We start from the raw sequence: 16,875 nt of genomic DNA, 5'->3' as shown, positions 1-16,875 counted from the left end.
TAAAAATCTTAGAAGAAAATGTAGGAGAAAATCTTTATCACTTTGAGTTAGGCAAATAGTTCTTAGATATGACATCAAAAGTAATATACATAAAAGAAAAAATTTACAAATTGGACTTCAACAAAATTAAAAATGTATTCTCTGAGAAGAACATTGTTAAGAGAATAAAAAGACAAGCCACTGACTGGGAGAAAATATTTGCAAAACACATATCTGATAAAGGACTTGTATCCAGAAAATGTAAAGTGCTCTAAAATGTCAAAAGTAAGGAAACCAACACAATAAAGTAATGGGCAAAAGTTTTCAATGGACACTTCACCAAAGAAGTGGAAATAAACATAAGAACATGCTTGATGGGGTTGCCAAGATAGCGGAGTAGGAAGACCCTGAACTTATCTACTCCGATAGACACACCAGAATTACAACTACTTACAGAGTAGCTATCTATGAGAAAGACCTGAAACCTAGCAGAAAAGATTTCCTACAACTAAAGACATAAAGAAGGAACCACAATGAGATGGGTAGGAGGGGCAGAGATGCAGTATAGTCAGAATCCACACCCCCAGGTCAGCAACCACAAATGGGAGGAATATCACAGTCCTAGAGATTGTCCCCAAGGAGCAAGGGGTCTGACTCCCATGTCAGGCTCCCCAGCCTGGGCATCCTGCACTGGGAAAACAGGCTCCCAGAACATCTGACATTGAAAACTATCGGGGCTTAGGTTGAGAGAGCTGGAAGGCTGTAAGAAACAGACTCTGCTCTTAAAGGGCACATGCAAAATCCCACATGTTCCAAGTCCCAGGGAAGAGGCAGTAGTTTGAAAGGAGCCTGGGTCAGACCCACTTGTTGATCTTGGAGAGACTCCTGGAGAGACAGGGGGGCAACTGCTACTCACCTGGGGAATGGAGACAGTGGCAGCAGCCATTAGGGACCTCATTCTATCATGATAATACCAGCACTGGCAAGCACCATTTTGGAATCCTCCTACCAGCCTGTTAGCACTGGGGACACAGCCCCATCTACCAGCAGGCTGGCAGCAGCTCCAAACCCGTCAGGGCCACACAGCCAGCCATGTAGGAAGCCTAGCCCACACTTCAGTGGGCCCACAGCTACTGCACAAGGCATGGCCTCACAGCCAACCAGACTGGGATCAAGACCTACCCACCAACACAACCCCAGTAGTTAGCCCTGACACAACAGAATGGCACATGCAGCCCACATGGGGGCACCCCTAGAGCATATAGCACTGGTGACCTGAGGGGAGCATGCTGCTGGGCCCCATAGGACGTCTCCTACATAAAGTCACTTCTCCAAGATCGGGAAACATAACCAACCTACCAAATACATAGAAATAAAAACAGCAATTTAGGCAAAATGAAGTGACAGAGGAATATATTCCAAACAAAGGAACAAGATAAAACCCCAGAAGAAGAACTAAATGAAATGAAATGGAGATAAGCAATCTACATGATAAAGAGTTCAAGGTAATCATAATAAAGATGTTTAACAAACTCAAGAGAAGAAAGGATGAACACAGTGAAAATTTCAACAAAGGGTTAGAAAATGTAAAGAAGAGTCAAATACAGTTGAAGAATACAATAACAGAAATTAAAAAACACTAGAAGGAGTCAACAATGGATTAGATGACACAGAGGAATGGATCAGAGATCTAGATGAAACAGCATAGTGGAAGTCACCCAAGCTGAACAAGAAAAAGAAAAAAAGGGCTTTAAAAAAAATGAGGATCGTATAAGAGACCTCTGAGACAACATCAGCATACTACATTCTCATTATAGGGATCACAGAAAGAGAAGAGATATAGATAAAGGGTTAGAGAACTTATTTGAAGAAATAATAGCTGAAAACTTCCCTAACCTGGGAAAGGAAAAGACATCCAGATTCAGGAAGCACAGAGGGGTCCCAAACAAGATGAACACAAAGAGGTGCACACCAAGACACATTATATCTAAATGGCAAAATTAAAATAAAATGAGAATCTTAAAAGCAGCAACAGAAAAGCAACATGTTATGTACAAGGGCACTCCCATAAAGCTATCATCTGACTTTTCAGCAGAAACTCTGCAGGCCAAAAGGATTGGCACAATATACTGGAAGTGAGGAAAGGAAAAAAGTTACAACCAAAACTACTCTACCCTGCAAAGTTCTCATTCAGATTTGAAGAAGTGATAAAGAGTTTTACAAAGCAAAAGCAAAAAGAGTTCAGCACCACTAAACCAGCTTAACAAGAAATGTTAAAGGCACTTCTCTAAGCAAAAAAGGCCACAACTAGAAATATGAAAATTATGAAAAGAAAAATCTCACTGGTAAAGGCAAACATGCAGTAAAGGTAGTAGAATAACCACTTATAAATCTAGTAGGAAGGTTAAAAGACAAAAGCAGAAAAAGCATCTATATCCACAATAAGTAGTTATGGGATACACAAAACAAAAAGATGTAAAATATGATGCCAAAAACAATAAACACTGGGGATGGGGAGGAGTAGAAATGTAAGATGGTTAGAATGCACTTGAACTTAAGAGATCATCAACTTAAAATAATCACATATATAGAGAGAGGTTGTCATATATGTACCTCATGACAACTACAAACCAAAACCATATAATAGATACATACACAAAAAAGAGAAACACTAAAGGTAGTCATTAAATTATAAGGGAAGACAGCAAATGAAGAAGGGAACAACAACAAAAAGAGCTACAAAACCAACCCCAAAACAGTTCACAAAATGGCAATAAGTAATACCTATCAATAATTACTTTAAATGTAGATGGAGTAAATGCTCCAATCTAAAGACATAGAGTGGCTGAATGGATTAAAAAGCAAGACCCATGGGCTTCCCTGGTGGCGCAGTGGTTGAGAGTCCGCCTGTCGATGCAGGGGACACGGGTTCGTGCCCCGGTCTGGGAGGATCCCACATGCCGCGGAGCAGCTGGGCCCGTGAGCCATGGCCGCTGAGCCTGCATGTCCAGAGCCTGTGCTCCGCAACGGGAGAGGCCACAACAGTGAGAGGCCCGCATACCGCAAAAGAAAAAAGAAAAAAAAAACAAGACCCATACACATGCTCCCTACAAGAGACTCAACTTCAGATCTAAAGCCACACACAAACTGAAAGTAAGGAGATGGAAAAATGTATTCCATGCAAATGGAAGCTAAAAGAAAGCTGGGGTAGCAGTACTTGCATCAGACAAAATAGATTTTAAAACAAAGTGTAAGAGTGTTACAAGAGACAAAAAAGGACATCAACATAGTAGCACCTAAATACATAAAGCAAATATTAACAAACATAAAGGAGAACTTGACAGTAATGCAATAATTGTAGGGAAATTTACCACCCCACTTACATCAATAGACAGATCATCCACACAAAATCAATAAACGAAGGCCTTAAATACGAATATGTTCAATAATATTGTAATAACTTTCTATGGAGACAGATGGTTACTAGACTTATCAGGGTGATAATTTCATAATGTATGCAAATGTCAGATCACCATGTAGTACACTTGAAGCTAACATAATGTTGTACATCAACTATATTTCAATTAAAATAAATTAAAATTGATTGTGAATAGTCTATGAAATTAGTGCCAAAAGTCTTTGTTAAAATATAGTCATTCACATTTGAAAATTGGTAGTATGGCAGTGGAGTTATTTTTAAAACACAGATATCCATGGGACTTCCCTGGTGGTGCAATGGTTAAGAATCGGCCTGTCAATGCAGGGGACATGGGTTTGAGCCCTGGTCCAGGAAGATCCCACATGCCGTGGAGCAACAAAGCCCTTGCACCACAACTACTGAGCCTGTGCTCTAGAGCCTGCGAGCCACAACTACTGAAAGCCCGCACACCTGTGCGCCACAACCACTGAAGTTCGTACATCATAACTACTGAAGCCCACGTGCCTAGAGCCTGTGCTCCACAACAAGAGAAGCCACCGCAATGAGAAGGCCGTGCACCGCAACGAAGAGTAACTCCTGCTCGCTGCAACTAGAGAAAGCCCACACACAGCAACGAACACCCAATGCAGCCAAAAAATAAATTTTTTTAAAACAAAAAAAACTTTAATAAATAAATAAAATATAGATATCCATTGAGGAGGCGGGGGGAAGGAAAGCTGCTCAATATCACTAGCCATTAGGAAAATGCAAATTAAAACACAAGGAGATTCCTTTATACCCATACTGGAATGGGTAATTTTGTTTTTACATAGGGATAATTCCAAGTGCTGATAAGGATGCAGAACAATTGGAATTCTCATACATTTCTTGTGGGGTTGCAAAATAGCTCAGGTACTCTGAAAAACAGTTTGACAGTTCCTTATAAAGTTTCTTACAACGTTAAACATACACTTACCATATATGACCCAGTAATCCTACTCCTGCATATTTCCCCTAGAAAATGAAAACTTGTGTTCACACAAAAATCTGTATATGAATGGTTATAGCAGCTTTATTTATACTAGCCCAAACCTGGAAAACAAAAGAAATGTCCTTCAATGGGTAAAGAGTAAACTACCAAACGTAAAATAGATAGCTAGTGGGAAGCAGCCACATAGCACAGGGAGATCAGCTCGGTGCTTTGTGACCACCTAGAGGGGTGGCATAGGGAGGGTGGGAGGGAGGGAGACGCAAGAGGGAAGAGATATGGGAACATATGTATATGTATAACTGATTCACTTTGTTATAAAGCAGAAACTAACACACCATTGTAAAGCAATTATACTCCAATAAAGATGTAAAAAAAAAGAGTAAACAAAGTATACTACTCAGCAATCTTTTGATTTGATGAACAGTTGATACTTATAGCAACATAGATGAACCTAAAATGCATTATTGTAAGTGAAAAAATCCCAGTTCATAGCACAGGGAATGTCATCAATAATATTGTATTAACCTTTGTATGGTGCATAATCTATAAAAATATCAAATCACTATGTTGTATACCTGAAACTAATATAATATTGTAAGTCAACTATACTTCAATTTAAAAAAACAAAAATATTTTTTAAAGGCTATGTGCTATATGATTCCATTTGTATGAAATTTTGGAAAAGGCAAAAATACATAGAGAGAAAACAGATTGGTGGTTGCCTGGCTTAGGGGGCTGAGGAAGTTCTACATTGTATCTGAGATAGTGGTTACAAGATTCCACCCATGTGTAAAAGCTCGCAGAACTGTAAACCAAACAAGTTAATTTTAATACATTTAAATTATAAATTAAAAAATCCTTCTCTCATGCTTCTCTGGAACTTCCTACACCCTTCTTCCCCCCACCCCTACCATCAGACATCTCCTTCTTAAGATAGTGTCTTCCCAAACTTTGCTAGGTTTTCTCCTGACCATCACATAAATCTACTCATTCCTTAGGGAATCTACCCATTTCTTGGCTAAAGGGCATATGTATGCTGATAACTGCTGGATATGTATCTCCAGCCCAGAACTCTTTACTGAGTTCCAGACCTGAATAACCAAGTGCCTTTCAATTTCACCCACCCCAAAATCCATTTCCTGTTTTGTTCCTTCTCCTTCATCTCCCACTCACATCTAATTTTTCACTGAGGTGTGTTGATTGTACTTCCTAAATATCTCTGGAAGCTGTGTACTTTTTCTAGCCTGATTACCATGACCGCAAACCATGTGTCTGTCATCTGTGTTACTGCAATAGCTTTTTAACTGATTTTCCTGATTCCCGTCTTGCCCCTCTTCCAGTCCATTCTCCATATTGCAGCTAGAATGATGAAAAACTGAAATCTGTGTAGTGGCTCTTTTGTTGGCTTCAGCATAGTCTGAACTCCTTAACATGGCTTACAAGACCTTTTATGATCCAGCCCCTGCTCATCTCTCCAGATTCTTAACTCTGAAGCTTCTTCTCCACCAGTTCTATCCCCACATTCTATACTTGAGCCACACCTCAACTTCTTTCAGCCCCTCAAACATGCCACTGATGCTTCCCATGATTGGGATGCTTCCTCAGCAACCTCCCACCTCCTCCATTCCAGTCTCCTTCAGCTGGCTATATAGTATTTATTCTCTAGGTTTCAGCCTCCACATCATTTACTCGGGTATATCACTGACTGATGTCTTTTGGGTGCCACCATAACATTATGAGAGCCCTTTTATTCTGTGTTGTAATAGCCTACTTACTTTTCTGTCGCCCAAACTAGATTGTAAGCTCCTTGAGAGCAGTCACTATGTCTTGTTCACATTTTAGTGCCAGCTTCTAGCACAATGCCTGGCACATGGTAAGTATTCAATAAATATTTGTCAAATGAATGAATGAGAAGAAGGGGGCGTGGGAAACAGTCTCTGAGATGATAGGTCATTTTTTTCTTTATCCCTTTCTATAGTTTCCAATTATTCTATGATGAACATGAATTGCTTTTATAATAAAAGAATACTTTAAGAAATTCCCTGGAGGTCCAGTGGTTAGGAGTCAACACTTTCACTGCCGTGAGCCCATTTTCAATCCCTGGTCAGGGAACTAAGATCCCGCAAGCCACACGGCATGGCCAAAAGGAAAAGTTAGAAATAATTTTAAAAGTATATTAAACATAAAAGAAAAGAGAAAAACTATGAAGAAAATTTAAATCACCTGTAATCCCACCACCTGAAGATAACTCATGTTAACATTTTGTTATATTCCATCGATATTTTATATGAATATATTTGTTAAACATTGAGACCATATTGTGTTCAGTTTCGAATTCTGCTTTTTTCACTAATGCTGAAAGTAATTTCCCATTACATCAAAGTGCTATTGTTTATTTAACCAATTCTCTGCTGTCCAACATTAAGATTTTATTCAGTTTTTCACTATTATGAGTAAGGTTGCCAATAATATCATTGAACTTAAACATTTTTCCTCATTTATAATCATTTTCCTATGATAGGCTCCTAGAAGCAAAACTACTGGTATGAACTTTTTAAAAGACCATTAATATATATGGCCAAATTGTTTTCCAGAAAGCTTATACTAATAATAGCTGCTTGAGTACCTACTATATCATTTTAGTTAGATTTTGTTATGCCTGTTTTACAGATGAAGAAACTAATTTGTCCAGAATCACAGAGATAGCAAATAGCAAAGTTAGAATTCAAATTCAGAATTGCCCAATTTCAAAGCTTATGTTATTTCTTGTGAATTTCAGAAATAAATATTTTTGCATTATCAAATTATTATGTATATGTACTAGAGGAAATGTGGAAAATAGAAAGTAGAGAAAATGAAAATAAATTACCCATGAATCCACCACTTCCAACAACTTAGTGTATTTCATTGGTCTTTGCTCCAGATAATGATTCTGGGTTAAAAATAAGTATAACATTGTATATATAATTTTGCATCCTGCTTTTTTCACTTAATATTTTTCAATGCTGATGCATACTCTTCAAAAATATATAACAGTTGCATATTATTGTCAATGGACGTTACCATGTGGATATTTACAGTAGTTTAGCTCACTTGTGAATTTCTTTTTTTCATTCCCAGGACCCTCTATCTCCAATGAAGCTTACAGAGTTCAGTGTTGGGAACCATTCTAATCTTCAAAATAAGTCACCATGGCAGATTGGAAGCTTCACAATTTGAAAGCATCCCATCAAATTCTTGCTGTGCAGATAGATGTTTCAGGACTTTACAGGTTATTTAATTTACTAGCTGAACTCATCAATCTGGTAGCAATTAATTCAAGCCAGTCTTCCTCTGCTTCTTTCTTCATTTCCCCTCTCCCCATCTGTGAAAGCCTAAATGTAACATATTTATCTTTCCAGAGGCTCTTTTCATTACTCTTGTCAGGTAAAGGGGAACTCAAAAGACTTCCTTGGAGTCTTTAACTTCCCTAGAAAGACTGTTAATCATATCTATAGAGTCTTTGTTTTATTGAGGGGAATCAGACTAGCTTGCTGCTTGTACACATGTGCATTTATAAGCATGCATATGTGCAGCATATTTACACAAAATTCTTCTGTGGTGTTGTGAAAAATTAGGCTTAAAAAATCTGAAGTTTTTATTCAATCATATTTTTTTAAATAGCAATTTAAATATTTGCTGAGCTGTGAACACCTTCCCTATATCAGGTACCTAAAATTCAAGAGGGAGATTCAACACTGTGATCAAGGTCCTCAAATTGGGAATTGAACAACTATGTAAAACCTGTTCTCTGTCATAGATGTGTGATATTCCTGAAAACACCACAGCTAAGAGAGAAGATCAGATCAGATTTCCATTTTATTTAACATAATGATCGGTGTTTTAAAGACTTTTAATGCCACACTGTGGTAAAATTCTCCAATAACGTTTATTCTTTTCTCTGCTACCTAGCTTTATTTTAGCCTTTATGAATTACTCTTATGATGAAAGAAAAACTATAAGCCTAAGTTATTGACCATTGGCTTTGTTAAGGGGTTTAAGGATGATGTTCAGGTTTAATTACAATACTGTTAATAAGGGTGAAGTTTCACAGTTGAAATTAGCCTAAGGATTAGCACTAAAGGTATTTTTTTTCACAACAGGGATTAATGTACAGATAGTGAAAAACCTAACAGTAATATGCCAACTCTTTCTCTTTTTTCTTTTCTTTGCTTTTTTTTTAGTTCCAGTAGTAGTGCAGCCATTAAGGTAGTTTACATCCATTTCCCAATTTATTTATAATAAGCCTTTATTTTAGTCCTAGTGCCTGAATCAATGAGTATGGACATTAATGCTGCTTCTCTATAATAATAATACCTAAGAGTATTGATGGTTTTCATTTCTCAGTCAGTGTCATAGTGCCCAGCTGCTAACAATAGAAGTCCCAACTCTTACAGAGATCAGTGAGTTAGAGGCATCGTACTGATATCAAGTTATTGAGCTCCTAGAGGGATGTTAGTTTTGCTAAATTATTCCCCCTAAAACCTTTTTGAGTAAAAAAGAATTGCCTGCCACAAACAATTCAGTGTTCAGATTTCAGTAGAGCTGTGAATGTGAGCAATTCAGCTACTTAAAGCAACAAAAGACATGTTCATTTGAATCCTCTAGGTAATTTTGGTCACGGTAAGACTTTCAGCATAAATTAAATGGATTGTGATTGTGGCCAGCATTTCATTTGAGAGGATACTAGACACGACTAAATCTATTAGGGCCAGGGACTGTTTCTCAAACTCAGATGCCAAGAACCAGCCTAGAGGATTATGCACACTGGGTTTCATGAAGAAATCGTGTATGTTCAGATGGGAAGATTTTTTTTCCCCTTCCTCTTTCCCTTTAAAACACTCTCTTGTTTGGGTTTATCTTGAAAGCTTATTTGATCATCCACATGGTCTTATGTTTGACAAGCCTTGCCTTATATTCATATAGAAATGCACCTTTCCTAAAGGTAGGGCTGTTGCTTACTCCACAGCCAGTAGGCCTCAAAGCAATCTTTCCCATCCATCATCTTCTGCCAAGAGTTTAGGCAGAATAGCCGCTAACTATGATTCAAAGTCATGAAGGAATCAAGAACTTATTTAATGAATAGAGTGTATCAGCACTCAGCACTCATAGAAATCAGGTCATAAAAGACAGTGTCAGGGAACCACATAAAAGCACTGGAAGGGTAAAGCTCAGGAAAGCTATAATGCAAAGTTGATTGTTTAATGTCTTACAGACTTACACTGTCTTCAAAAGGCCAAATAAATCAGGGTTTTACCTGGGGGCTTAGGGAAATAAAGAAACCCTATTCCTATCTCTGAACCTTTATTCCAATAGCTTATAGATTCTGATATTATCCCCGTTATAGGTCATTGAGTATTGACTTCTGTACCTAGACACCACCACCACCCCAATTGGTTGACTATTAGGAAGACAGACAGGTTTGTTTGATAATTAGCATACCCTGATCTGGCTCCTTTGCTTGCTTTTCCTTGGGGCCATGTCCAATAACCTCCGTGGGATCTCATTCCCCAATCTTTGGTACCCATCTTCCCCATCTGCAAAACAAAGACACTCATTGTTGGGATCATACAGGTGAAAGGTGCTATGTAACTCCCCAGTGCTCTTATATATCCTTCATTGCAGGAATGGAATGCAAAGTTTAACCAGAACAGTATTTCTAAACAAATCAGTGTGCTCCATTCTTTCTTCCACGCTCTCATTGATGATTTGTTCTTGCAGAACTTACAGTACCTTATTAATGATATTCCATTCATTCCAACAATGTCCTTGGAAAGAGGCGGAATAGAAGTGATTTTCCCCATGGTACAACCTTAAAAATTAAGGACAAAAGAAATGAAGCACCCTCCAAAAGCACATAGCTCTCTGGGACAGAACTCACAGTTGCCATGTCCAGTGCACCGTTAGAGTGACTTGGCTTCCCAGTACTGGGATAACCATGGAGCAGCTTAGAACACTGAGAGCAATTGGGGCAGGACCACATTTCAGAAGAGTCTCACTTTGTCCAAAATCTGAAAGTATGCAATTTATACAATTCTTATTTTTTATGTGATAGAAATGTAATATGTGCCTCTTTCCCCTTCTGGCCCCATGTGACACATATATTTCACACTGTGTGGCATCAGCCAGTGCCATTATGTCCTCTGGCACCCATAGAGCCCACTCTCAGGATTGTCTTTGCCAGAGAAAAGAATGTGCTTCCTCATGTTTATGCCAAGTTGCACAAAGTGTAGACATTGAGATTAATGAATATTTAAGCACAATCCTAGCAGTATAAGAATATTGAATATACATTATTGTAATGTGCATCTGAAATTTAATGTGGCCCAAATTCATAGGAATGTAACAGTCATGCAAAGCCTATCCCTTTCACCTATCATCACACATATATATCTATACATGTGTGCACACACACAGTGCCCCCAAAGCAGGCTGCCTGGTCATCAGGAGCAAATACTTTAAAGGAATGAGTCTCTGTCCTCTTAGAAAAAAGTCCAACAGTCACTGCAAGTGAATATTCCATTCATACATTCTAAAACTTCTGCTCCTAGAGTAGCTAAGGTACTCAGTTGATGCCAAAGACATGTTCTGTGCCTCTATCAGAGTCACAGAAGGCATGTGACAAGATTGTTAGACCTTTCCACAAGTCTCATGTTCTTTGAAAATTCATGAGTTCCATCCAATCAGTAGTAAATAGTTTATGAGGTATGGTACATCTGCATTTCTTTAACCAGAGCTATAATGTACCATATTAAATAGTAGTCTTTTGCATGCAGGTATTATGTAATGTAATAATGAATGGATGGCACCTAATAGCATGCAACCCATGACCGTTTACTTCCCCAAAAGGGCTAGGGCTGTGTCCCACACAGTGTTCAAAACTATTAAATGTATTCTTTGTAGCAGCCTCGTATATGGCCATCAGCAGATTGAGTTAGACATGAATGTAATATATCAGGAAATAGATTCTTAGTAGGGAATGGTGTTAAAGGGGAAAAAAAACAGTAAGATAAGATGCATTTAAGGAATAATGGCTGTCATCCTGCTGGCTAAATCAGCAAAGGGATGCAGCAGGAAAGCTTGTACTGGGTCGTGGTAATATATGAAATGCATTGGAGAGCCAGAAAAAGAAAAGCACTGGAGACCTCAGCAGTTAAGCTCAAGTTGCCAATTTGCTACAAATCCTTTTTTCCACCAATCTGCTCAAAGTAATTGTATATAATATTCTTAAAACCATGTGTCTTGCTACAAAAATACCCACAAATACTGACCAGCTTTATCTTCCTAAGTTCTTTATTAAAAGCATATGCATAAAATTGTCATTTCTTTTCTATATTATGGAGTTGTTAAACAATGTTGGCAAAGGCTAAAATTTCAGACCACCTTGATGGAAGTTTCTATACTTCTCATTTCATGGGTATAATAGTGGAGTTTATTCACTCCCAGGTTGATTTGTATGTGGTATGTAGACTCTTCTGTAACATCTCATCTTCCAAACACCCCCTATTCCTGTGCTCAGTGTTTCTTATGTTTCTACATGGATATTAGTTGGGAAATTAGCAGCAATGGCTTTCTGGTAGAATGCTGACTAGTTTAATGTCACTTAAGTTCAGTCTGCTCAGCCTCACACATCTTTTGCCTTTCCCTCTGTTATTGTGATAAGTAAAAAGAAAGAGAAAACGTATATGTCTAAGGGTGATATGAACTCTGGTTTCCTTTTTCTTACAGTGAAGACTATGTTTATTATTCTCCAGATGCATGTTACCTGAAAAAAAATACAATGATGCTGAGAAAAGATTACAGTGGTCCACTTGCTCCTAAGTTATATCTTACCCTCAGGGAAACATTTGGAGACACCCTTATTCAGTAAGCCTCAGATAAGCTTCCCCTCAATAGATGCTTCATTTGCACAAAAAAAAATCATTTTAAGACAGAATTAGCCAACAAGAAGGCAGAAGTCATTGAAAATGCAGAGCACTGAAAGCTGAAGTTTGAAACAAAATTGTTGACCATGACTAAATAATAATGGAGAATCACTTTGGAAAGGCCCAACCTGTAGAGGTCACACTTAACACAAACCAGAAAGAAGTCTTTTATTCCAGTTAAGCTTATTTTAAAAGTACTTACTTAGACTAGGTAGACCTCAGAACATCTCAGTTGAAAAATCCCATTTCATTTATTCCAATGCATCAGCTACAAACAGCTTTAATTTGCATAACAAACACAATGTAAAAAATTCAAATACCAGAAACAAAGGTAGCTGATGATTCTAGATTTTAAAAATGCATAAAAGAGGAGACCTTTATACAGGAATCTTATTTGAGTAGAGGTTACTAAGGAAATTCAAGACATAGATGTTTAAAAGGAAGCTTTAATTTATAGATATACGTAAAATGGTTCATACAGGAATGTGTAAAGATATAGACATGTATTTTCTTGATGTTATAAACAACAAAATGTACAAATTAATTTTCTCACCAAATGTAGGGACATTGAAAAATTAGTTTCTTTTTGAATGTTAAAATACTCATTCTCACACAGTAGCATGTTTCATTGTTTAGACTTTCACGGGGTGGAAAATTTATGATAGTAAAAAGTACATTTTAAGCAAACTTTTATTAAAAGTATTTGAATATGTTTATGGTTTTAAAAGAAATTTTCCTCATAAACCTTAACTGAAGTATTTATATCAACTTTGCAAATTAGCACAATATTAGACCCAGATCCTGACAATGTTGGTGTTGACAAAAAAAAAAAGAAAAAACCCACAATGTGAGAGCTGTGAGCTCAGTTTTATTTGGGGCTAAGGACTATAGCCCATGAGACAGCCTCTCAGATAGCTCTGAGGAACTACTCTGAAGAGGTTGGGGTTTGGGGGAGGTCAGTATATGTGTGATTTTGGTGAAGGGGGTATATGCAATTAAGCACACATCTCAGTAGAAGGTTGCTGCTAGTCACGGGGAGCAGTTGTCTCCATTAATGATTTTAGTGCTTTTCTAGGTATGAGAAGATGCAAGAATTTGGGTTTATAAAACTTCCTACTGAAAATATCTATCTGAAGGCCTGTTCTGCCAGCTTCTCCCAGAGTGCCTCATTCCTGATCTCCACCTTGAACTCATTTCAGGGTGTGTTAAAGGTCAGTGACTACACTGTCCAGTGACTAGAGCCAGATGGCAAGCAACATTCTTTAGTTGGCATTGGCAAACTCTAAAATAAATATGGCAGTAGTATATAAGAATTTCAAGACAAATAAAATGCAATTCATTGTACAAGGAAAGCAAAAGTTTTGCTATTGGAACATTAAAGATTGTGGGATACCAATTAGTCAGAAATTGTTATTAAGTTATATTTACCAATCCACTGTCATACCAAACATAAATTACCCTGGACAATTAGAAGGCACTTATTAGAGTAATGTAGTTCAGAGGGAACGAGTACAGATGCAAATCTGAAGTGGCTTCTGAATCATAAGCGTGTGTGTGGCAGGGCTACTGGGTACTGAGGGTTGAGGTTTCTGTGAGTTGTAAAAAATTAAGGGGGAATACTGGGGGAAACAAGCCAAGATGGGAAACATTAACATTTTAACCTATTTTCCACTTGATTATGATTTCCCCTAAACTTTGAAGCCTTCTATTTTCTACCTACATATTATCAATCTATTAAAACTGTAATTTTGTTGTGGGTAAAATTAACTTACCTCTTCTATGCCTATACTGATCCAGAGAACTTCAGATTTGCATTTCCATCACTGCCTCTGTCTGATTATTGTAACAAAACTACCTGGAGCTCTATATATAAACATTACTTTTAAATACTTTCACTTATCATGAACTTGGGAAGTTTTCTACTTTTTACTCACAGGTAGTTTTAGACAAGTTCAGTTCAACCAAAGTCATCAGAAACAACTTTGCCCTTATATGACTGTTTTCATAGGGTGTAGACACTACAGTCCTAGTTGATAAATAAAACAATGCATTTTTATGGAGTTTTTCTAGTGCTACCCAATCCAGCTTTAAATCTACTTCTTTATAATAATTCTCACTGCTATGAGCTATTACCTTTGTGAATCCTATTGTCAAGAAAGAAAAGAAGGATAGTAGGAAGAGAGGGAGAGAGGGAAATTGAATTCATTTGAGGTTGCCTTAAACTAGGGACCCTAAATCTTATTTTGGTCATACACTCCTTTGAGAATCTAAAGAAAGCCATGGACACTCTCCATAGAAAAGTACACACACATACGAACACACAGAGAATTTTATAATTTCAGAGGGTTTCCAGATACTCTGAAATATGTTCATATATCCTAGTTAAGAATTCCTACTTTAAATTGTGTCCCATATTTATAGAATCATCAAATCAAATAAGTGAACCTGTATGTGATACTGTGTTGCATTATCAAACTGGGCTACAGGCTACCAATTAATGCAAAGTCTATGGCTGAGTTTATTATATTTTCAGAATTTGCAATTTCCATAATCCTCCCTATTACTCAAGGCTTTGGAGCAGTTGGATGAGCAGCAGAATGGCTGTTGCTAAGGATATCAGAGAGATCGGCTATGTACACAGCAGGTACTATATAAAGTCTTCTCTTCAGACAACAGGGGACCAAATGTTTCTCATCAAATTCAAGGAGTTTTAAGACGACAGCTGTTGGAATATTTAGTTCATGTCAGTGTTATTTTTAGTGACACTGACACTGGTTTTTAAATGTCAGAAATGGGCTTTTAAGGAGAATTTTCTATTATAAGCATTATGCCTTTTTTTTTTTTACTCTCAACCCCCCTGTCATTTATTAGATCTTGCAAATTGCATGCCTAAAGTTTAAATATCTCTTTTAATGTTGTGTGAATTTATGCTACATGGCAGTGGTTCTCAAAGTGGAGACCCTCAAGAACTATCCAAAAGGAACACAGGAAACAATCTCTGAATCTCTGGGCCAGAAACAGTTCATTTTGCCTCCAGCCAGAGTGGAAAAAACTGGTAACTCATGGACCAAGAGCTATAAGTGTTCACAAGGGTATTATGTAGTGAGTAATGGGGAAAATTTTGCCTTGACTAAAGGGTGCTCTGGACCTACTGAGCAAAGCTTAAGAACAAGCCTTATGAAAATCAAATTGTTCATAAGTAACTTCACTGTGTCTCAGAACAAAACTCAAGAATTACAGGACTTCCCTAGTGGTGCAGTGGTTAAGATTCTGGGCCCGGGTTCAATCACTGGTCTGGGAACTAGATTCCACATGCATGTCACAACTAAGGAGATGGTGAGCCAAAACTAAGGAGCCCATGAGCCGCAACTAAGGAGCCCGCCTGCTGTAACTAAGGAGCCCACATGCTGCAACTAAGGAGCTGGTGAGCCACAACTAGGGAGACCTTGAGCTGCAACTAAGGAGCCTGCCTGCCGTAACTAAGAAGCTGGCTAGCTACAACTAAGGAGCCCATGAGCCGCAACTAAGGAGCCTGCCTGCCACAACTAAGACCTGATGCAACCAAATAAATTAATTAATAAATTTTAAAAAAAGAATTAACAGTAATGAAAATATCTAATGAACTTCCCTGGTGGTCCAGTGGTTAAGACTTCACACTTCCAATGCAGGGGACACAGGTTCGGTCCCTGGTCAGGAAACTAAGATCCCACATGCTGCATGGCCAAAAGATTAGAAAAAGAAACAGAAAAGAACATATCTAGCACCCAACATGAAAAAATTCACAGTATCTGGCACTCAGTACATAATTACCAGCCATTCAAATGAGCAGTAAAATAAAACCAATAAAGGAAAGAAAAATTAATGGTAAAAATAGACCCAGAAGTGAGATAATAGAAATTGTAAAAAACAAATGTTAAAACAGTTATTATAATTATATTCCATATGTTCAAAAAGGTAGAAGAAAACATAAGCATGTTAAGAAGAAACATGAAAAATATAAAAATTGAACTTCTATAGTTAAAAAAATGACAAAGATGAAAAATGTGCTGTATGCTATTAACAGATCATTAGAAACAGAAGAAAAATGATTCGTGAACTTGATTGCATAGCAAGTTGTTTAGAAATTATCTAAAATTAAACAGAAGAAAAAAGACTGAAATAAAAAGAACATACAATCGTTGAGCTGTGGGACAACTCCAAGCTGCTTAATATAAAAGTAATTGTTTGTTCTAAGGGGAGGATGCTGAGAAACACTTTGAAGAAATAATGGCCAAAGGAGATAAATTCCAGAATAGTGGTGTGAAAACCTCCACAGACACTTTCCCCATCAAAAATTACTTTTAAAACAGGCATTTTAAGGGCTTCCCTGGTGGCGCAGTGGTTGAGAGTCCGCCTGCCGATGCAGGGGACATGGGTTCGTGCCCCGGTCCGGGAAGATCCCACATGCTGCGGAGCAGCTGGGCCCGTGAGCCATGGCCACTGGGCCTGCGCGTCTGGAGCCTGTGCTCCGCAATGGTGAGAGG

General features: G+C 37.8%; 1 protein-coding gene across 1 annotated transcript in view; it reads left to right on the top strand.

Annotated features, from left to right (window-relative positions):
- ZDHHC15 (zinc finger DHHC-type palmitoyltransferase 15) overlaps window positions 1–13,961 on the top strand; it is a 132,577-nt gene extending 118,616 nt beyond the window's left edge. The window contains exon 12 of the mRNA XM_033412920.2: window positions 7,509–13,961. The gene's annotated coding sequence lies outside the window, so the exon portion shown is untranslated. The remainder of the gene's footprint in view (window positions 1–7,508) is intronic.
- Window positions 13,962–16,875: the final 2,914 nt, after the last annotated feature.

This window comes from Orcinus orca, chromosome X, assembly GCF_937001465.1.
Source record: "Orcinus orca chromosome X, mOrcOrc1.1, whole genome shotgun sequence".
Lineage (NCBI taxonomy): Eukaryota > Metazoa > Chordata > Mammalia > Artiodactyla > Delphinidae > Orcinus > Orcinus orca.
Note: the sequence above shows the minus strand (reverse complement) of the source record. Positions and strands in the feature narration are given on the sequence as shown.